Raw genomic sequence first — 24,559 nt, 5'->3', positions numbered from 1 at the left:
ACCAACCTCTTCACTCTTTATGTGGAAGAGAGATCACGGGTCGCCAGAGGAGTCCTTACTCAGACTTTGGGACTTTGAAAAAGGCCAGTGGCTTACCTATCCAAGAAGTTAGACCCTGTTACCAGTGGGTGGTTTTCTTGCCTGAAAGCTATTGCTGCCATAGCTCTGCTTGTCAAGGATGCTGATAAGCTCACTCTGGGACAGCAAATAACTGTAGTGTCACCCCACACTCTTGAAAACATTATCTAAAAGCCCCCTGACTGATGGATGACGACCAACGCTCCTGTGACACATTATCAGAGCTTTTCTCTTGACTGAACGAGTGACCTTCGCTCCACCTCCTGTCCTCAATCTCGCTACTCTACCGCCCTACTCATCACTGCGCTGATGTTCTGGCAGAAGAAACTGGTACTCGAAATGATCTGAAGGATCAGATCAGCCTTGGCCTGAGAGTTCTAGCTGGTACAAGGATGTCAGTAACCTTGCAGTTGAAGATATCTTTTCAATGTGGGTAGAAGCTTTTCCAACCAGGACTGAGACAGCCAATGTGATAGCCAAGAAGATCCTAGAAGAAATCTTCCCAAGGTTTGGGATACCCAAGCTAATCAGGTCCATTAATGGACCTGCCTTTGTTGCCCAGGTAAATCAGGGACTGGCCAAGATATTAGAGATTGGTTAGAAGTTATATTTTGCATACAGGCTCCAAAGCTTAGGACAGGTAGAAAAGATGTATAGAATTCTAAAAGAGACTGGTGCAGACTTGGTGCTCCTTCCCCATGCCCATCACTGTCTTTAATGATGTGTCTAAACCTACATGTTGTTGTAATAATAATCTGTAAGCTAAGTTAAAAGGCTTACAGGTGGTGCAGAAAGAAGACTGGTCACAATTGGCTACAGCAAAAGAGCCGGGTACCCCAAAAGACATCTCACCAGTTCCAGCCAGAGATCTGATCCACATACACCTACATCATGCCCAGACCCTCAAGCCTCACTAGAAGAGTCCCTGCCTAGTTCTGTTTACTATACCTTCTTATTCTGTTTTTGTTCTTATAGAGAAAGAGTATGATTTCTATTCTCCACATACTTCTGAAATTCTAAGATTAGAATTACTTAGTAGAAGAACAGGGGAATGAAAAGAAATAAAACTTGAGACCTGTGATTAATTTAATTTATGTCAAATAGCCCAAATAGTTGTTTGTGAGCTTTGAAACCTGGGGCTGAGAACATAGCAGAACAGCCCAGGACATGCCAGACTGGGCTGTCACCTCCCTATCTCCAGCTCTTCGGACCTAAGTTAAATGTTAACAGGCTGCTGATATTTAAATGGGCCAATCATGTGAAACTGTGCCAGTTCCTCCCTGCTGATGTTTAAATGAACCAATCATGTGAAACTGCACCAGTTCCTCCCCAGCCCTACCCCTTTTCTAAAAAACCCCTAGCTTCCAAGCCTCGGGGTTGAAACCACTGTATCCTGCTGGAGATACTTAGAAATGGGAATTTTCAGAAGACTAAAAAACTAGAAGAAAAAGAGAAGGGACAGAGAGAGGGAGGGAAGAAACAAAAAGGGAAGGAATGGCTTTCAATAAAATCTGATGTGCTCGCTTCGGCAGCACATATAATAAAAATTGGAACAATACAGAGAAGATTAGTATGGCCCCTGCACAAGGATGACACGCAAATTTGTGAAGCGTTCCATATTTTTATAATAACAGAAAAAAAACAATACAAGGACAGAAACCACGCCCTAGAAACAACAAGAAGGTAATCCCTCAACAAACCTAAAAGAAGATAGCCACAAGAACAGAATGCCAACTTTAACAACAAAAATAAAAGGAAGCAACAATTACTTTTCCTTAATATCTCTTAATATCAATGGACTCAATTCCCCAATAAAAAGAAAAAGACTAACAAACTGGCTACACAAACAAGACCCAACATTTTGCTGCTTACAGGAAACTCACCTCAGAGAAAAAGATAGACACTACCTCAGAATGAAAGGCTGGAAAACAATTTTCCAAGCAAATGGTATGAAGAAACAAGCTGGAGTAGCCATTATAATATCTGATAAGATTGACTTCCAACCCAAAGTAATCAAAAAAGACAAGGAGGGGCACTTCATACTCATCAAAGGTAAAATCTCCCAAGAGGAACTATCAATTCTGAATATCTATGCTCTAAATACAAGGGCAGCCACATTCATTAAAGAAACTTTAGTAAAGCTCAAAGCACACATTGCACCTCACACAATAATAGTGGGAGACTTCAACATACCACTTTCACCAATGGACAGATCATGGAAACAGAAACTAAACAGGGACACAGTGAAACTAACAGAAGTGATGAAACAAATGGATTTAACAGATATCTACAGAACATTTTATCCTAAAACAAAAGGATATACCTTCTTCTCAGCACCTCATGGTACCTTCTCCAAAATTGACCACATAATTGGTCACACAACAAGCCTCAATATATACAAAAATATTGAAATTGTCCCATGCATCCTATCAGATCACCATGGACTAAGGCTGATCTTCAATAACAAAATAAATAATAGAAAGCCAACATTCATGTGGAAACTGAACAACACTCTTCTCAATGATACCTCGGTCAAGGAAGGAATAAAGAAAGAAATTAAGGACTTTTTGGAGTTTAATGAAGCCACAATATACCCAAACTTATGGGACACAATGAAAGCATTTCTAAGAGGAAAACTCATAGCTCTGAGTGCCTCCAAAAAGAAACTAGAGAGATCACACATTAGCACCTTGACAACACACCTAAAAGCACTAGAACAAAAGAAAGCAAATGCACCCAAGAGGAGTAGAAGGCAGGAAATAATCAAACTCAGGGGTGAAATCAACCAAGTGGAAACAAGAAGAACTATTCAAAGAATCAACCAAACGAGGAGCTGGTTCTTTGAGAAAATCAACAAGATAGATAAACCCTTAGCCAGACTCACTAGAGGGCACAGGGAAAGCATCCAAATTAACAAAATCAGAAATGATAAGGGAAACATAACAACAGATCCTGAAGAAATCCAAAACACCATCAGATCCTTCTACCAAAGGCTATACTCAACAAAACTGGAGAACCTGGATGAAATGGAGAAGTTCCTAGACAGATACCAGGTACCAAAGTTAAATCAAGATCAGGTTAATAATCTAAACAGTCCTATATCCCCTAAAGAAATAGAAGCAGTCATTAATAGACTCCCAACCAAAAAAAGCCTAGGACCAGATGGGTTTAGTGCAGAGTTCTATAAGACCTTCAAAGAAGATCTAATCCCAGTTCTTCACAAACTACTCCACAAAATAGAAACAGAAGGTACTCTACCCAACTCATTCTATGAAGCCACAATTACTCTGATACCTAAACCACAAAAAGACCCAGCAAATATAAAGAACTTCAGACCAATTTCCCTTATGAATATCGATGCAAAAATCCTCAATAAAGTTCTTGCTAACTGAATCCAAGAACACATCAAAACAATCATCCATCCTGACCAAGTAGGTTTCATCCCAGGGATGCAGGGATGGTTCAATAAACGGAAATCCATCAACATAATCCAGTCTATAAACAAACTCAAAGACAAAAACCACATGATCATCTCCTTAGATACAGAAAAAGCATTTGACAAAATCCAACACCCATTCATGATAAAAGTCCTGGAAAGATCAGGAATTCAAAGCCAATACCTAAACATGATAAAAGCAATCTACAGCAAACCAGAAGCCAACATCAAAGTAAATGGTGAGAAGCTGGAAGCAATCCCACTAATATCAGGGACTAGACAAGGCTGTCCACTCTCTCCCTACCTATTCAACATTGTACTTGAAGTCCTAACCAGAGCAATTAGACAACAAAAGGAGATCAAGGGGATACAAATTGGAAAGGAAGAAGTCAAAATATCACTTTTTGCAGATGATATGATAGTTTATATAAGTGACCCTAAAATTTCCACCAGAGAACTCCTAAGCCTGATAAACAGCTTCAATCAAGTAGCTGGATATAAAATTAACTCAAACAAGTCAATGGCCTTTCTGTACACAAAGGATAAACAGGCTGAGAAAGAAATTAGGGAAACAACACCCTTCTCAATAGTCACAAATAATATAAAATACCTTGGCGTGACTCTAACTAAGGAAGTGAAAGATCTGTATGATAAGAACTTCAAGTCTCTGAAGAAAGAAATTAAAGGAGATCTCAGAAGATGGAAAAACCTCCCATGCTCATGGATTGGCAGGATCAATATTCTAAAAATGGCTATCTTGCCAAAAGCAATCTACAGATTCAATGCAATCCCCATCAAAATTCCAACTCAATTCTTCAATGAATTAGAAAGGGCAATCGGCAGATTAATCAGGAATAACAAAAAACCTAGGATAGCAAAAACTCTTCTCAAGGATAAAAGAACCTCTGGTGGAATCACCATGCCTGACCTAAAGCTCTACTAGAGAGCAATTGTGATAAAAACTGAATGGTACCGGTATAGTGACTGACAAGTAGACTAGTGGAACAGAATTGAAGACCCAGAGATGAACCCACACACCTATGGTCATATGATCTTTGACAAGGGAGCTAAAACCATCCAGTGGTAAAAAGACAGCATTTTCAACAAATGGTGCTGGCACAACTGGCGGTTATCATGTAGAAGAATGAGAATTGATCCATTCCTATCTCCTTGTACTAAGGTCAAATCTAAGTGGATTAAAGAACTCCACATAAAACCAGAGACACTGAAATTTATAGAGGAGAAAGTAGGGAAAAGCCTCGAAGATATGGGTACAGGGGAAAAATTCCTGAATAGAACAGCAATGGCTTGTGCTGTAAGATCGAGAATTGATAAATGGGACCTCATAAAGTTGCAGAGCTTCTGCAAGGCAAAAGACATAGTCAATAAGACAAAAAGGCCACGAACAGATTGGGAAAGGATCTTTACCTATCCTAAATCAGATAGGGGACTAATATCCAATATATATAATGAACTCAAGAAGGTGAACTCCAGAAAATCAAATAACCCCATTAAAAAATGGGGCTCGGAGCTGAACAAAGAATTCTCACCTGAGGAATACCGAATGGCAGAGAAACACCTGAAAAAATGTTCAACATCCTTAATCATCAGGGAAATGCAAATCAAAACAACCCTGAGATTCCACCTCACACCAGTCAGAATGGCTAAGATCAAAAATTCAGGTGACAGCAGATGCTGGGAGCATGTGGAAAAGGAGGAACACTCCTCCATTGTTGGTGGGATTGCAAGCTTGTACAACCACTCTGGAAATCAGTCTGGTGGTTCCTAAGAAAATTGGACATAGTATTACAGGAGGATCCAGCAATACCTCTCCCGGGCTTATATCCAGAAGATGTGCCAACTGGTAAGAAGGACACATCCTCCTCTATGTTCATAGCAGCCTTATTTATAATAGCCAGAAGCTGGAAAAAAAAACCCGATGCCCTCAACAGAGGAATGGATACAGAAAATGTGGTACATTTACACAATGGAGTACTACTCAGCTATTAAAAATAATGAATTTATGAAATTCCTAGGCAAATGGATGGACCTGGAGAGCATCATCCTGAGTGACGTAACCCAATCACAAAGGAACTCGCACAATATGTACTCACTGATAAGTGGATATTAGTCCCGAAACTTAAGATACACATGATATAAGATACAATTTGCTAAATGCATGAAACTCAAGAAGAATAAAGACCAAAGTGTGGACACTTTGCCCCTTCCTAGAAATGGGAACAAAACACCCATGGAACGAGTTACAGAGACAAAATTTGGATCTGTGACGAAAGGATGGACCATCTAGTGATTGCCATATCCAGGGATCCATCCCATAATCAGCTTCCAAATGCTGACACCATTGCATACACTAGAAAGATTTTGCTGTAAGGACCCAGATATAGCTGACTCTTGTGAGACTATGACGGGGGCCTAGCAAACACAGAAGTGGATGCTCACAGTCAGCTATTGGATGGATCACACAGCCCCCAATGGAGGAGCTAGAGAAAGTACCCAAGGGACTAAAGGGAACTGCAACCTTATAGGTGGAACAACAATATGAACTAACCAGTACCCTGGAGCTCTTGTCTCTAGCTGCATATCTATCAAAAGATGGCCTAGGCAGCCATCACTGGATAGAGAGGCCCTTTGGACTTGCAAACTTTATATGCCCCAGTACAGGGGAACGCCAGGGCCAAAAAGGGGGAGTGGGTGGGTAGGGGATTGGGGGGGTGGGTATGGGGGACTTTTGGGATAGCATTGGAAATGTAAACTAGGAAAATACCTAATTAAAAAAAAATAAAATCTGATACTGGAGATGGCATTGTTTTCTGTTTCCTAGCAGAATTCTCCAAATCACTAAAGGCTTCCAAGGGAGCAGGCACTGCATTTCTATGTGATACAAGTGGTTGTGCTTTTGTATGGTTACGTTTCTCCACACTCTAATGTCTTTTAGTCTTGATGATTTAAGATGGCACTTAGTTCATTTAGAACAGTTTCCTCGGTAATTCATACTACACCATGTCCCGTGGGTCCTCTTCAGTCCTGAGAAAAATCTGTCAAAAATGGAGGAATGTTTTGCTACTGCTGCAGATTGCTATCACAGGTGATCACAGCAGGTCCTTTATCTGCAGGCTTCTTCACTGATAGTTCTTTAATATCTGTAGAGCCGAATTTCTACTGGGTACAGACCATGTTTGCCAGTTATTTCTCCACAGTCCTGACCTCAACACTTGGTCAGAGATAGAGAGGAATGAAGCACATATCTATGAATCTATGTGCTTTTAAAAAACAAAGATAGAGCCTAAAGTATCACCATTCACTCACCTATTATATTTGGACTTAAAACCTTCATCTTAATTTCTTTTATATTTATCTTATTATTTATGTATATGAATATTTTTGCCTGCATGTATGTATGTAAACTGTGTATATTCTCTGTAGTGGAGGAAGTCAGAAAAAAATTGGAGATCACCTGGAATTGGATCCCCTATGACTGGAGTTACAGAGGGTTGTGAGTTGCCACAGAGTGCAAAAGCTAGAGGCTTCTTAACCACCAAGCCTTCTCTTGAATCCAGGTGGTATAAATATTAAAAGGAAGGTTCATAGGAGAATTAAGGTACATTTAAGGTCACAATATATTCTGATATCTCCATCTTCTCTTTCATTTCTGCCTATGATTTTAGAAGCTCCTCCCACCAAACACTCTCACTATACTGTTTCGTCAGAGGACGGAGAGTAGTAAGATCAATTGATCAAGGAATGAGTCTCTGAAACTATAAGACGAAGTAATATGCTACACATCATAATCAGGATCATCACCCTCATTTGTTGTAGTCACAGAAGCAGACCAGTCCCCAGACTTTCCAAATAAATGGCTACTGCATAGACTTCTTTCACAACTGTAATCTTACTTTATTTTATATACCTTCAAATCTATTGATTGTCTTACTGTCTCTTATTCTTTATGTTTAGGTATTGACCAAAGAAAACCCTAATAGAATATAGTCTTTGTTACTATCCTATGATGCTAAGAGACATCATGTCTAAGCATTTGACTGGGGACTTGTTTACATTTTAAGGGATTAGTCCATGGTCTTCATGGAAAGAAACACTGGAATCATTCTAGAGTAAGAGCTAGAAGCTTTCTATCCTCATCTGAAGATAAAGTGAGGTGGGAGAGGAAGTGTCCCTGAATAAGGCATGAGCTTTTGAAAGGTCACATTTTACTTTCAGTGACACACCTTCTCCACTAAGGCCTCAACTCTTACTTCTTCTCTAAAATGCCCATCAACTAGATGCTAGATATTCAAATATATGGATCTAAAAGGGCTATTCTTATTCTTCCAGTCTACCTATCTTTTGAACCATTATAGCTTAAATTTTATTATTTTAATCTAAACACTAAACATAGTTAGAACACTAAACATAGTTTTCATAATTTCAACTACTGAAGAAAGAACATGTATTTTATAATACACTCAATTGTGAGTTTTTCATTTACTATTTAGTCACTAATGTATAATTATTCCAGGCAAGGTAATGACACTAAAACAACAGAATTATGTTATATTGTCAATATAATATGTTAAGTTGTGAATTTCACTTCATTTGTAAATCATATGTTTAAGTTCTTGTTTGTTATTCTGTACATCAAAATAATAAAACCACACAAATTATAACAATTCTCACATGCATGTTAATAATGTACATGAAGTAGCAACATATTTTAAGTACCTGGAAACATTCTCTAGGTTTGTACAGTAATTATTCCTTGACTATTCAACCCAGTGTCACCTTTTATGTAATTTTTCTGTTGTTTTTAGTACAGAGGAAGCCACATTCTCTTAAGAACACAGGGAATCAGGTTTTCTAGCTCCTTCTCTGGATACAGCAATGGCAAGCATATATGATTGCAAAGGCTTGGACAGTTAGAATTTTTTAAAAATTTAAAAAAAATTCTTGGAAGGGTTATTAAAAAGACTAATGCAGAAAAAGCATGTTGCATAGTAGATAGAGTGGACACTCCTCACTTGCCACCTGCTCCTGTTGTAGAGCATCTCTTCTTTCAGATCAACTTTGAATCCCATGTGCTTCTCTTCAACCTCAGCCTCTGCCCTATTTCTTTAAATACCTAAAGTCATTTTATAAGGAATGTAATCAAGAGAGCATTGAAGATTTTCCTAATTATCATCTTATTTTTATCTGTCTTCATTTTCTTAGGAGAGAAAAGCACGAGTTAGCAGAACATTGAGACTCAGCTGACTTGATCCTGTGTTTGCTTCCTTATGAATTCTCAAGCCATTTACTACATTCTCTTCTTATTAAACTTGTTAATGATCCTTTTTCCAAAGTTCAAACATTTCTACTTTTTATCCTCTTGTATATTGCTATATTTTTGGAACATTCATTTTGTTATTTAAGTACAGAATACTTTTATATTAAGCAAATGCCTGATATATATATATATATATATATATATATATATATATATATATATATATATATATATATATCCCTATTACAATATATATTAATTAGGGATACAAATATATCCCTAATTAACTGTTTCTGTCTTTCACATCCATTTTTCTTTCTAGAGCATTCTTTATCTAAATACCCTTTTCTTCTACACATGGAATTTTTGCTCTGTTTTCTTCAGACTTTCACAGCCAATTACTTGCAAATCGAAGTGACAAAACTTGACAAGTTATTTATTTTCATTTTTCTCTTTGCAATACCATTACCTTGATTGGGAACTCATTATTTTTCCCCCTGAATTGTTGGGGTTTCTTCCTTACCAATTTCCTTCTCTCCAATGTCTACTCCTTCAAAGTAAATGGAGTATATACTTTGTTAAAAGATAAGTCCTATAAAGGAGAATTTATAAACTTTTCTCCATATTACTCAAAGATTTTCTGTAACACCAGGAGGCTTGTGTGAGAGCTCACATATGCCTTTGCTGTCATGAAAGTGCTGAGCAAGGTTCAGAACTGCAAAGAAAGTTATCCTCTAGACATATGATTAAAATACGAATAAAATTCCTTTCCTTACTCCTAGAGATTCTAAGGCTCACCTTTCTCTCTGTTTCACTTTCTAGATAATACTCTATTTTCACATACAAATCATATCCATTCTACATTGACACTATCTTTACTCACAATGTATCTTAATGGCCTCTGCAGTGTATATCTGAAGCATCACATTTCATTTAGTTTCATTTAACGAAATCATTCCAATAGATGCATGACAGAGATATAGTTGGATGGATAGATATTAAGATAGACAGATGAATATATGCATAAGTGATACATGGATATATAGATAGATAGATAGATAGATAGATAGATAGATAGATAGATGATAGAACACAGCATGCCAGGTAAACAAAGTTAGATTTGTAATAATCTTCAGAATCCACATTTTTTTTCTTGTTAATAGTGCCTAAAATGACTTGAATGTTGTACTATCAGAATTCCCATTGTGAAACTCCAAATTCACAATCTACGTAGAACTCCCTCCGGGATGAGGTTTGTCATGACATTAGAACCATATCGTTCTTATCAAATTGGGCTGCATGAGCAACTCTGCGTCTGCTTCCTCATAATGGTATGGGAGAAGATGTTTTCTATAACTCAGAAAGTGGTTCCTCAGAAGCCACTAAATCTATCACTACACTTATTTGGACTTCTTTATCCTCAAAATGTCAGAAATGTATTTCTAATTTCTATTTCTCAAGTTGTTATCTTTTGTTTTGTTTCTTTGTCAAGGATTAAATTAAAGTCAGTAATTTACAGAAAAATAAAACCCACGCTGTCCTCTCTAGCATAATCACTTTCTGGAGAACTTTTTAAATCACCATAACAAATTCTTCCATCTTCTAGTTGCACCTCTATTTTATACTTTCTGAAGTGTTCATACATTTCTATGGAAATGCCTGTCTTTGACATTATTTACTAGTACAAATTTTCAGAAAACATTTGTCCATTAAAGGCATTTCTAGCAATGAATAGATTCCACCTCATGTGTAGGTTCATGAGAAAACTGAAATCTACACTCAAGAATCAAGTGAAATTTTCTTTCTTTTTATGTTAAAATCTTGCCTCACCTCTCTAAATTTTGCCATTAAGATGCTATGCTATCCCCAAAGAAACTTTGTTCTTCAAAATATCTGTTATTTAGTTTGACATTTTTTACCAATATATTTTATGGTGATTTTATAATAGCTTGAAAAGTTCAACACATTAATTGTCGCACAAGAGAAATGAATATTTATTTCAATTAACAAAATCCCTCTTTACTGCAATTAGCCTTTATTCAGTAGTAAGCAGCATTATGAAAAGAACTGAAAATATAACTCCCAGAGGACACCTATAGAACAATCCTGAAGTTTCCTCTCTGATGTTTTCTTCTGATCTAGGTGTATTTGCTTTGCTATTCTTCGCTCTTGTTATCTTTGATATGTTATCTTTTTACTGAGCATGAAAATGGCATTAAAATTCTTGCCTTTCTGAAAGTTTGGCTTTGAGACTGCATCACCTCTCATCACTTGCTGGATGAAGTTGCATTGGTCTCTTTGATGGCATTTCTGGTAGATATTGTTTATGGGACACACTGCAGTGAGAACGAACTGATGGTCAACTGTTTTATGGTGGGGCTGGTATCTCAATCCCTCACTTAAAACATTAGGTGGTGCTTTATGATGTCCTGTGGAGGAAGAAGAAGAAGAATCAGAGGAATCAGAAGGGTTTCTGGCAGTCCGAGAACTGACAGGGTCTCATGGGTTCTCAAAGACATCAGGGAGCTCATAGTGATCTGACCTATGTACTCATCAATGTCTGAGTAGCTTCCTTTTCTTGTGGAAAAACTAATAGTGATATCATGGGCTGTCCCTAACATTTTTCTCTACTTTTATGACCCTTTTCTCCCTAACGGGTTGCCTCTTATAGCCTTGATGTGATAGTATGTGCCTAGTCTTAATGTAGTTTGTTATACCATGTTAATTTGATGTCCCTAGAATGCCTGGACTTTTCTAAGGAATGGCAGATGTGGGTGGATCACGTGGAAAGGGCTGAGGGAGAGAATTGGGGAGAGGAATAAAACTATGGCCTGAATATAATATATGAGAAAAGAATTAAAAATTCTCAATTTTCTCTGTAGATCTCTAAATTTTTCTGATGTATCTGAGAGCTTTCCAACCTAAAATATAATGTTGTCGTTTGTTTCTCATGTTTCTTATTTTCTTGTTGGGGAGAGAAGGTTACAAGTGTTGGAGGTGGACCTGGGATTACAGAAACTTGAGTGTGATTAGGGTATGTTATTCAATATTCCTAGATATTCAATAAAACTATTATGCTTGAAAAAGGGAGTGGTTGCCAAGAGGCACTTGGTGATAGGAACCTGGTATGGCTGCTCCTTGGGAGGTTCAGCCAGCAACTGATTAATGCAGATATGGATGCTTGGAGCCAACCATCAGACTAAGCTCTGGGACCCTGGTGGGAAAGCTGGCTGAAGGACTAGAGGAGCTGAGGGGATTTCAACCCTATAGGAATAACAACATGGGCTGGCTGGACCATATGTGCTCCCAAGGGAACCAGACAACCAACCAAGGAATGAACAGGGAGGGATCCATGGCTCCAGCTCATAGGCAGCATAATATGGTCTTGTCTGATATCAATGGGAGGAGGCCTGTATTCCTGTGGAGGATTGATATCCTAGCATAGGGTGATGCTGAAGGGGTGGGGTAGGAGAGGGTTGGTGAGGGGAAGAGCAACCTCATAGAGGCAAAGGGAATGGAAGTGAGGGAGATTCTGGGATGAGGGGCTTGTAGAGGGGTAACAGAGAAGTGGGATATCATTTGAGATGTAAACGAATTGAATGATTAATAAAAAATAAAATAGAATAAGATTTTAACCAAAGGAGTAAAAAAGAAAATGGGAGTAATTCTTATATTTATAGTTGAATGAAACTGAAATCTAAGTCATGGCTTATGCATATATTCTGACAATTAGAGTGCTCTAATCTGAAAGGAAAGAATGTCATCAGATAGTTTATGACTCTTCTAACAGATGTCTCCCCTTTTGTGTAGCCTGATTTCCTGTAGTTTTCACCACAATTTCTTTTTCTGAATGCATTGATGTATAAATTTCTGTGTCCTACAATTTACAAAGTCTTGTGGAATTCTTACCACATTTAAACTTTTTAGTTTGAAAACTGAAGTTCGTATTCCTGGGCCATAGTCACTCTCACTGGTTCATAAATAAACTATTTCTTATTTCTCTTAAAGGGAAAGCTATGGATTAAGATGGCCAGAAGTACATTTAAAATTCTCCCTTCTAGCTTTTCGAAATAAATAATGTCTCAGTTTGATGGCAATAAGGAAGATAAATTTACTTTTCTTATGGAAGAGCAACACTTCTATTTCAAAATGACTTGATAAAGGATGGTATCATTGGGAAGAGCAAACTATTCTAATTAAACTTCCAGTATTAATGGTGATTGCAGCTAAATACTTTCTCCAGAAAAATATTTAACCAAATATAAGTCAACCAATTGGCCTAGTTAAGTTGACACATAAAATTAACTATTGTGAATGCATACATAAAAGTACAGATAAAGTATGCAAAAAGTCAAATTTAACACATGTGAAATGTTGAAACTATACAAAACATCTGGACAGTTAAATTTTATTTTTATTAAACAACTCTGTTAATGCACATATAGCCATTACAATTTGTATCCTTGAACCCATTTTTTAAAGGAATGCTTGGTTTTTAACAAGAAGATACAGGAATTATTTTTTATTAGGTAATTTCCTCAATTACATTTCCAATGCTATCCAAAAAGTCCCCAATATACTCCCCCCCCCGAGTCCCACACCCACCCAGCCCCACACCTTGGCCCTGGCATTCCCCTGTACTGGGGCATATAAAGTTGGCAAGTCCAATGGGCCTCTCTTTCCAGTGATGGCCTACTAGGCCATCTTTTGATACAAATGCAGCTAGAGACAAGAGCTCTGGGGTACTGGTTAGTTCATAATAATGATCCACCTATGGGGATGCAGTTCCCTTTAGCTGCTTGGGTACTTTCTCTAGCTCCTCCATTGGGGGCCCTGTGATCCATCCAATAGGTGACTGTGAGTATCCACTTCTGTGTTTGCTAGGCCCCAGCATTGTCTCACAAGAGACAGCTATATCTGGGTCCTTTCAGCAAAATCTTGCTAGTATATGCAATAGTGTCAGCGTTTGGAAGCTGATTATGGGATGGATCCCTGGATATGGCAGTCTTTAGATGGTCCATCCTTTCTTCACAGCTCCAAATTTTATCTCTGTAACTCTTTCCATGGGTGTTTTGTTCCCAATTCCAAGAAGGGGCACAGTGTCCAACTTTGGTCTTCGTTCTTCTTGAGTTTCATGCGTTTAACAAATTGTATCTTATATCTTGGGTATCCTAAGTTTTGGGCTAATATGCACTTATCAGTGAGTACATATTGTGTGAGTTCCTTTGTGAATATGTTACCTCACTCAGAATGATGCCCTCCAGATCCATCCATTTGCCTAGGAATTTCATAAATTAATTCCTTTTAATAGCTGAGTACTACTCCATTGTGTAAATGTACCACATTTTCTGTATCCATTCCTCTGTTGAGGGGCATCTGGGTTCTTTCCAGCTTCTGGCTATTATAAATAAGGCTGCTATGAACATAGTGGAGCATGTGTCCTTCTTACCGGTTGGAACATCTTCTGGATTTATGCCCAGGAGAGGTATTGCTGGATCCTCTGGTAGTATTATGTCCAATTTTCTGAGGAACCACCAAACTGATTTCCAGAGAGGTTGTACAAGCTTGCAATCCCACCAACAATGAAGGAGTGTTCCTCTTTCTCCACATCCTCGCCAGCATCTGCTGTCACCTGAATTTTTGATCTTAGCCATTCTGACTGGTGTGAGGTGGAATCTCAGGGTTGTTTTGATTTGCATTTCCCTGATGATTAAGGATGTTGAACATTTTTTCAGGTGCTTCTCTGCCTTTCGTTATTCCTCAGGTGAGAATTCTTTGTTCAGTTCTGTGCCCCATTTTTTAACGGTTTTTTTGATTTTCTGGAGTCCACCTTCTTGAGTTCCTTATATATATTGGATATTAGTCCCCTATCTGATTTAGGATAGGTAAAGATCCTTTCCCAATCTTTTGGTGGTCTTTTTGTCTTATTGACGGTGTCTTTTGCCTTGCAGAAGCTTTGCAACTTTATGAGGTCCCATTTATCGATTCTAGATCTTACAGTGCAAGCCTTTACTGTTCTATTCAGGAATTTTCCCCCTGTACACATATCTTCGAGGCTTTTCCCTACTTTCTCCTCTATAAGTTTCAGTGTCTCTGGTTTTATGTGCAGTTCCTTAATCCACTTAGATTTGACCTTGGTACAAGGAGATAGGAATGGATCAATTTGCATTCTTCTATATGATAACCGCCAGTTGTGCCAGCACGATTTGTTGAAAATGCTGTCTTTTTTCCACTGGATGGTTTTTGCTCCCTTGTCAAAGATCAAGTGACCATAGGTATGTGGGTTGATCTCAGGGTCTTCAATTCTGTTCCATTGGTCTACTTGTCTGTCGTTATACCAGTACCTTGCAGTTTTTATCACAATTGCTCTGTAGTACAGCTTTAGGTCAGGCATGGTGATTCCTCCAGAGGTTCTTTTATCCTTGAGAAGAGTTTTTGCTATCCTAGGTTTTTGTTGTTCCAGATGAATTTGCAGATTGCCCTTTCCAATTCGTTGAAGAATTGAGTTGGAATTTTGATGGGGATTGCATTGAATCTGTAGATTGTTTTTGGCAAGATAGCCATTTTTACAATGTTGATCCTGACAATCCATGAGCATGGGAGGTTTTTCCATCTTCTGAGATCTTCTTTAATTTCTTTCTTCAGGGACTTGAAGTTCTTGTCATACAGATCTTTCACTTCCTTAGTTAGAGTCACGCCGCCAAGTTATTTTATATTGTTTGTGACTATTGAGAAGGGTGTTGTTTCCCTAATTTCCTTCTCTACTTGTTTATCCTTTGTGAACAGAAAGGCCATTGACTTGCTTGAGTTAATTTTATATCCAGCTACTTCACTGAAGCTATTTATCAGGCTTAGGAGTTCTCTGGTGGAATTTTTAGGGTCACTTATGTATACTATCATATCATCTGCAAAAAGCGATATTTTGCCTTCTTCTTTTCTGATTTGTATCCCCTTGATCTCCTTTTATTGTCTAATTGCTCTGGCTAGGACTTCAAGTACAATGTTGAATAGGTAGGGAGAAAGTGGACAGCCTTGTCTAGTCCCTGATTTTAGAGGGATTGCTTCTAGCTTCTCACCATTTACTTTGATGTTGGCTACTGGTTTGCTGTATATTGCTTTTATCATGGTTAGGTATGGGCCTTGAATTCCTGATCTTTCCAAGACTTTTATCATGAATGGGTGTTGGATTTTGTCAAATGCTTTTTCAGCATCTAACGAGATGATCATGTGGTTTTTGTCTTTGAGTTTGTTTATATAATGGATTACATTGATGGATTTTCGTATATTGAACCATCCCTGCATCCCTGGGATGAAACCTACTTGGTCAGGATGGATGATTGTTTTGATGTGTTCTTGAATTCGGTTAGCAAGAACTTTATTGAGGATTTTTGCATCAATATTCATAAGGGAAATTGGTCTGAAGTTCTCTATTTTTGTTGGGTCTTTATGTGCTTTAGGTATCAGAGTAATTGTGGCTTCATAGAATGAATTGGGTAGAGTACCTTCTGATTCTATTTTGTGGAATAGTTTGTGAAGAACTGGGATTAGTTCTTCTTTGAACGTTTGATAGAACTCTGCACTAAACCCATCTGGTCCTGGGCTTTTCTTGGTTGGGAGACTATTAATGACTGCTTCTATTTCTTTAGGGGATATGGGACTGTTTAGATCATTAACCTGGTCTTGATTAACTTTGGTACCTGGTATCTGTCTAGAAACTTGTCCATTTCATCCAGGATTTCCAGTTTTGTTGAGTATGACCTTTTGTAAAATGATCTGATGGTGTTTTGGATTTCTTCAGGGTCTGTTGTTATGTCTCCCTTTTCATTTCTGATTTTGTTAATTAGAGTATTTTCTCTATGCCCTCTAGTGAGTCTGGCTAAGGGTTTATCTATCTTGTTGATTTTCTCAAAGAACCAGCTCCTCAATTGGTTGATTCTTTGAAATGTTCTTGTTTCCACTTGGTTGATTTCACCCCTGAGTTTGATTATTTCTTGCTATCTACTCCTCTTGGGTGAATTTGCTTCCTTTCCTTCTAGAGCTTTTAGGTGTGTTGTCAAGCTGCTAATGTGTGCTCTCTCTAGTTTTTTTTTTGAGGCACTCAGAGCTATGAGTTTTCCTCTTAGAAATGCTTTCAGTGTGTCCCATAAGTTTGGGTATGTTGTGGCTTTATTTTCATCAAACTCCAGAAAGTCCTTAATTTCTTCCTTTATTCCTTCCTTGACCAAGGTATCATTGAGAAGAGTGTTGTTTAGTTTCCACGTGTGTGTTGGCTTTCTATTATTTATTTTGTTATTGAAGATCAGTCTTAGTCCATGGTGATCTGATAGGGTGCATGGGACAATTTCAATATTTTTGTATATATTGAGGCTTGTTTTGTGACCAATTATGTGGTCAATTTTGGAGAAGGTACCATGAGGTGCTGAGAAGAAGGTATATCCTTTCATTTTAGGATAAAATGTTCTGTAGATATCTGTCAGATCCATTTGTTTCATAACCTCTGTTAGTTTCACTGTGTCCGTTTAGTTTCTGTTTCCATGATCTGTCCATTGGTGAAAGTGGTGTGTTAAAATCTCCCACTATTATTGTGTGAGGTTCAATGTGTGCTTTGAGCTTTACTAAAGTATCTTTAATGAATGAGGCTGCCCTTGTATTTGGCGCATAGATATTCAGAATTGATAGTTCCTCTTGGAGGATTTTACCTTTGATGAAAATGAAGTGCCCTTCCTTGTCTTTTTTGATGACTTTGGGTTGGATGTCAATTTTATCAGATATTATAATGGCTACTCCAGCTTGTTTCTTCCTACCATTTGCTTGGAAAATTGTTTTCCAGCCTTTCATTCTGAGGTAGTGTCTATCTTTTTCCCTGAGATGAGTTTCCTGTAAGCAGCAAAATGTTGGGTCCTGTGTCTGTAGCCAACCTGTTAGTCTATGTCTTTTTATTGGGGAGTTGAGTCCATTGATATTAAGAGATATTAGGGATAAGTAATTGTAGCTTCCTTTTATTTTTGTTGTTAGAGTTGGTGTTCTGTTTTTGTGGCTGTCTTCTTTTAGGTTTGTTGAGGGATTACCTTCTTGCTTTTTCTATGACGTGGTTTCCATCCTTGTATTGGTTTTTTCCTGTTATTATCCTTTGAAGTGCTGGATTCGTGGAAAGATAATGTGTGAATTTGGTTTTATCGTGGAATACTTTGGTTTCTCCATCTATGGTAATTGAGAGTTTTACTGGGTATAGTAGCCTGGGCTGGAAATTGTGTTCTCTTAGTTTCTGTATAACATCTGTCCAGGCCCTTCTGGCTTTCATAGTCTCTGGTGAAAAATCCGGTGTAATTCTGATAGGCTTGCTTTTATATGTTACTTGACCTTTTTCCCTTACTGCTTTTAGTATTCTATGTTTATTTAGTGCATTTATTGTTCTGATTATTATGTGTCGGAAGGATTTTCTTTTCTGGTCCAGTCTATTTGGAGTTCTGTAAGCTTCTTGTATGTTCATGGGCATCTCTTTCTTTAGGTTTGGGAAGTTTTCTTCTATAATTTTGTTGAAGATATTTGACGGTCCTTTGAGTTGAAAATCTTCATTCTCATCTACTCCTATTATCCGTAGGTTTGGTCTTCTCATTTTGTCCTGGATTTCCTGGATATTTTAGTTAGGATCTTTTTGGATTTTGTATTTTCTTTGATTATGTGCCGATGTTCTCTATGGAGTCTTCTGCACCTGAGATTCTCTCTTCCATCTCTTGTATTCTGTTGCTGATGCTCGTATCTATGGTTCCAGATTTCTTTCCTAGTGTTTCTATCTCCAGTGTTGCCTCAATTTGGGTTTTCTTCATTGTTTCTACTTCCCTTTTTAGGTCTTGGATGGTTTTATTCAATTCCATCACCTGTTTGGTCTGGTTTTCCTGCAATTCTTTAATGGATTTTTGTGCTTCCTCTTTAATGTCTTCTACCTGTTTAGCAGTGTTCTCCTGCAATTCTTTAAGGGATTTTTGTACTTCCTCTTTAATGTCTTCTACCTGTTTAGCAGTGTTCTCCTGCAATTCTTTAAGGGATTTTTGTGCTTCCTCTTTAATGTCTTCTTCCTGTTTACCAGTGTTCTTTTGTATTTCTTTAAGTGTGTTATTAAAGTCCTTCTTGATGTCCTCTACCATCATCGTGAGATATGCTTTTAGAACCCGGTCTAGCTTTTCAGGTGTGTTGTGGTGCCCTGGACTGGGCGAAGTTGGAGTGCTGGGTTCTGATGATGGTGAGTGGTCTTGGTTTCTGTTAGTAAGATTCTTACGTTTACCTTTCAACATGTGGTAATCTCTGGGATTAGTTGTTATTGTTGTCACTGTTTAAAGATTGTAGCAGACTCTGTGTTCCACTCACCAGAAGTCTCAAAATCCTGTGGTGGATGTCCTGGGTAGCTGGCTGGTGTCAGCAGACTCTGTGCAGACCCTACCCCCAGTGCTGGTCTGACCTGAAGAGGCTTGTTGCCCTACTCAGGCTGGATTTCTGCCTCCCCAACCAAAGCAGTCTCAGGTCCTGTGCGATTGGACTGGAGCAGAAGCTGTGTACTACTCACCAGAAGTCTCAAAATCCTGTGGCGGGTGTCGTGGGTAGCTGGCGGGTGTCAGCCGACCCTGCGCTCTAGCTACCCAGGTGCTGGTCAGACCCGAAGAGGCTTGTGGCCCTACTCAGGCTGGTTTTCTGCTTCCCTAACTAATGCATTCTCAGGTCCCGCGCACAATTGGATTGGAGAGAAGCTGTGTTCCACTCACCAGAAGTCTTAAGATCCTGTGTCGGGTGTGGTGGGTAGCTAGAGAGTGTCAACAGACCCTGCGCCATAGCTACCCTGGTGCTGGTCTGACCAGAAGAGGCTTGTGGCCCTACTCAGGCCAGATTTCTGCCTCCCCAACCAAAGCAGTCTCAGGTCCCCCAGGAATTATTTTTTACATGAAACTTTTTAAGGTTTAGTTTTAATTGTGTGTATGTGTGTATATATCTGTGTATTGGTATGTTTATATAAGGCAGGTGCTAATGGACACAAAAATGGCAGATCCTTTTGGAGCTGGGGTTACATAAGAATTGTTCCACACCTTTTGTAGGTACTATTAATAAAACTAGGGTAATGTAAAAAATAGTACACAATCTCTTCCACTGAGATATACTTTCAGGACAAAATAAAACAATTTAAATACTATATATGAAGAGACAATATTATATATAAGCCCATTTAAGAAATCATAATAATAATATTCAGTAATTTTATTATTAAAGGTTAATATGATTTTGTACCTGTGTCCTGGGTTTGTTTGTTTGTTGGTTGGTTTGTTTGTTTTAAGGAAAGAGAAAATGAACATACGGTTTATTTCTTGATTCCTTAAAAGTATAATGCAGAAGACTGGAGACTTTATTAGAGATATATACAGAAGGATGGAATATACTAGTAGATTAGAATGATTCAAAACATCACAGTTGCAATAGCATGCCAAAATGAAAACAGTGAGAATATGAGGTGCCTCTACAATGGAGTAAGCCTTGTGTGACAGCAACAAAGGAAATGGTACTGGTCATTCCACCAGATTTGGGCTAATATCTAAAATGAGCTTGACTCTATTAAGTCTTATGATTATACTCTATTAAAATGTGAGACCTGTGGCATCTTGTTCATTCCATAGAGAAGTTTTGACTAAATAATTGGTGAAAATAATGAAAACATCTGACTGACAATGCAGTTAGATATTGCAAACCATGTGTTTAGAGTTATGGCTAGCTAAGACAACAGCAATATAAAAAAAAAGTATGTGTATGCATGTGTACTGGCTATTTTTGTGTCAACTTGACACAGCTGGAGTTATCACAGAGAAAGGAGCTTCAGTTGAGGAAATGCCTCCATGAGATCCAACTGTAAGGCATTTTCTCAATTAGTGATCAAGGGGGAAAGGCCCCTTGTGGGTGGGACCATCCCTGGGCTGGTAGTCTTGGGTTCTATAAGAGAGTAGGCTGAGCAAGCCAGAGGAGGCAAGCCAGTAAAGAACATCCCTCCATGGCCTCTGTATCAGCTCCTGCTCCCTGACCTGTCTGAGTTCCAGTCCTGACTTCCTTTGGTGATGAACAGCAGCATGGAAGTGTAAGCCGAATAAACCCTTTCCTCCCCAACTTGCTTCTTGGTCATGATGTTGTGCAGGTATAGAAACCCTGACTAAGACAAATTGGTACCAGAAGTGGGGTATTCCTGTGACAACCTGACCATGTTTGGGGGAGGACTGTGGAAGGACTTTGGAACTTTGGGCTTGAATATCCATTCGTTGCTAAGAGCTCTGTCAGATGTTGTGTAGGAGCTTGGAAGATAATGCTGAGAACAGTGCAGAAGATGGAGGCCTGGTTTGTGAAATTTCAGGGGGAAAATTAAAGACTCTCTTCAGGGCCATTGCTGTTTTTATTGTGAAGATTTTGTAGTTCTGGTTAGCTGGGGCTGAAGAATCAGCTGTGATTAACAAGATACCAGAACTACTAAAACAAAAACTTTGCATTACTGGGACTATTGATGCTGGTTAGCTGGAGCTAAGAAATTAGCGGTGATTAAGAAGAGACCAGCATCGTTGAGGTGACATCTTCTGGGAAGTGTTTTCTGAAAGCACAAAGAGGCTGTGTTCCAGAGATAGGCAAGGTTGTACTCCTTCTGCAGTGGGACTTGGTAATGTGTAAGGGTCACCCAGGTGGTACTGGTTTTGAAGGCATGAAGGGGTCACACAGCAGCTCAGGCTCGGCACTGTGAGAGGCCATGGAAGGCCATTGGTGAAGGTGCAGCCCCAGTTGTAATTGAAGGCCCAGGACTGAAGGGGTCATGCAGTGTTTTGGAGATGCCAGTACCACGAGATGACCACCAAGAGCAGCAGCAGCAGTGGAGTACAGGCATCTGGAGCCCAGAGGACGACGTGTGTGCTACAAAGGGCATGGCTGGAGAAGTGACCCAAGCCCTTGGAGGAGCCCAGAAGATCGTGAGTTGGATCCCAGACGTTGGACGGTTGGAGATTGATTTTTGCTTTGATTGTGACTGTGCCCTGATATTTTCCCTCTCGAAGGAAGAAACTGTTTTAGTGGAGCCCACAGTTAAGAGACTTTGGATTTTAAAAGAGATGGATATTTTAAAGAGATTGAAATTTTAAGAATATGTAAAGACTGTGGGACTTTTAAAGTTATTTAGATCTTGGGGATGAATAAGAATGTAAGGGTTGAGGCTTACTAGTGATGTGTTTGTGTGTCAAGTTGACAAGGGGTCAATTGTACTGGCTATTTTTGTGTCAACTTGACACAGCTGGAGTTATCACAGAGAAAGGAGCTTCAGTTGAGGAAATGCCTCCATGAGATCCAACTGTAAGGCATTTTCTCAATTAGTGATCAAGGGGGAAAGGCCCCTTGTGGGTGGGACCATCCCTGGGCTGGTAGTCTTGGGTTCTATAAGAGAGTAGGCTGAGCAAGCCAGAGGAGGCAAGCCAGTAAAGAACATCCCTCCATGGCCTCTGTATCAGCTCCTGCTCCCTGACCTGTCTGAGTTCCAGTCCTGACTTCCTTTGGTGATGAACAGCAGCATGGAAGTGTAAGCCGAATAAACCCTTTCCTCCCCAACTTGCTTCTTGGTCATGATGTTGTGCAGGTATAGAAACCCTGACTAAGACAGCATGGTATGCACTAACTTCTAAGTGGATATCAGGCATTAAGTAAGGATTACTATGGGTAATCCTTACTAAGGATAACTATGGTATTATCAACAAACCCGAAGAACCCAAATAACAAGGATGGTCCAAAAGAAAATGGTTGAATTCTTTCTCACAAGGGGAAACAAAATAGATATCATAAGTCAATGGAAGGAGTCAACTGGGTGGAAGACGGGATGAGGAAGGGAGGGGACAGAGTGAGAGATCATATGTAGGGAGAACAGGGGAGAGAGCTGGAAGATCCGCATAGCGGGGTGCAATCTCTAGGTTATGCCAGTGAACTGGGATGAAGGGAGGCCACAGAGGGTCTATGGGGTGTCTCTAGCTGAGACTCCTAGCAGTGGCGGATTTGTATCCTGAAGTGGCCACTTCCTGTAGCCAGGCAGAATTTTTTGTGGAGAGAAAAGAACAGCAACCCACTCAAAATCTTTGACTCAAAATTTGTGCCGCCTGAGTGTTTGATCTTAGCCCCAACTGGGCATCCATCCCATATACAGTCACCAAACTCAGACACTACTGTGGATGCCAACTAGTGCTTGATGAAAGGAGCCTGATATAGCTGTCTCCTTAGAGGCCCCAGTGTAGGGGAATTCGAGAGCAGGGAGACAGGAGTGGGTGGGTGAGTTCAGGAACATTCTCATAGAAGCAGGGGAGAGGGGATGGTATAGGGCGATTCAGGGAGGCAGGGAAACCAGGAAAGGTGATACCATTTGAAATGTAAATAGAAAAAAATCTAATAAAAAATGTGTCCTGCTTATAAAATGTACAGGAACAAAGATAGAGCATGGACTGAGGGAATGGCGAACCAATGACTGCCACAAATTGAGATCCACCGCATGGGCACGAACCAATCCCTGACAATATTAACGATATCCTTTTATGCTTGCAGACAAGGACCTAACATAACTATCCTCTGAGAGGTTCTACCCATCAGACAATGGAAAGAGATGCAGAGACTCATAGTCAAACAGTAGATGGAATTCGGAGAGTCTTATGGAAGAATTGGGAGAAGGATCGAGGGACCTCCACTAGAACACCAACAGATTCAACTAACCTGGACCGTTGGGGGCTCCAAGAGTAAATTCTCAACCAAAGAGGGTACAGGCTAATCTAGACCCCTGTACCTATGTAGCAAATGAGCAGATTTGTCTTAATGCTGGTCCACGAACATCTGTAGCAGGAGCTGTCCCTGAGTCTGTTGCCTGCCTGCCTATGAATCTTGCCTTTTCTGGCCGCAGGGAAAGAGGATGCACCTAGTCCGGCAGAGAATTGATGTGTGTGCTCTGGGTTGGGGATGGGGTATATAGTTACTATGTGTGTGTGTGTGTGTGTGTGTGTGTGTGTGTGTGTGTGTGTGTGGCATCCAGAGGGGAGCTTCCTCTTTTCAAAAGTAAAGGAGATCGTGGAATTGGGGGATGATTTGCCTGACAGGGTACTGAGAAAAGAGGAGCGGCTGATATGGTGTTGTCAAATAAGTAACTTTAATAAAAATAAATAAATACTCTTACTCTTGCCTCTCTCTTGTCTCTTGCTCCCTTGCTCCCTCTCTCTCCCCATGCCCTCCCCTCCCCTCTCTCCATGTGGTCATGGCTGGCCTCTACTTCTCTAATCTCTCCCTCTCTCTGCCTTTCTCTGCTTTTACTACCCTCTTAACTCCCCTCCCCAAGCCCTGAATAAACTCTATTCTATACTATAAATAAATAAATAAATAAATAAATTAATTAATTAATTAATTAATTAAAAAAACACAGAATTTCAGACCCAAGTTCCACAGAGAGCACATGATTAACTTTTAATTTTTTCTAGAGAAAATGGTTCAAGCCATGCAGAACCATCTGACCATTATTGGTTGTTAATTTCTAGGACACACACACACACACACACACACACAAACATGTTCAAGGAGAGAGAAAAAACATGAGTTTATAGCCAGAATAAAGGAAAATAATATAATATAGTGGTATCTACCATATATACAATTCATTTCCCTGTAGTCAGACTATTAAAGCAAAACTAATTACAGAAACATAAAAACATAACAATGAATGAATACCACAATAAACTTTTACT

General features: G+C 39.2%; 1 non-coding gene across 1 annotated transcript; it reads left to right on the top strand.

The window, feature by feature from the left end:
* Nucleotides 1-1,594: 1,594 nt before the first annotated feature.
* LOC115029524 (U6 spliceosomal RNA) lies at nucleotides 1,595-1,702 on the top strand. The gene has a single exon (XR_003835085.1). It is a non-coding gene; the product is annotated as a U6 spliceosomal RNA (small nuclear RNA).
* The last annotated feature ends 22,857 nt before the right edge of the window (nucleotides 1,703-24,559 follow it).

The sequence above is a fragment of the Mus caroli genome, unplaced genomic scaffold (genome assembly GCF_978045245.1).
Source record: "Mus caroli unplaced genomic scaffold, Mus_caroli_1 scaffold_16, whole genome shotgun sequence".
Classification (NCBI taxonomy): Eukaryota; Metazoa; Chordata; class Mammalia; order Rodentia; family Muridae; genus Mus; species Mus caroli.
The sequence above is the reverse complement of the archived record's forward strand: the minus strand, read 5'-3'. Positions and strand labels throughout refer to the sequence as shown.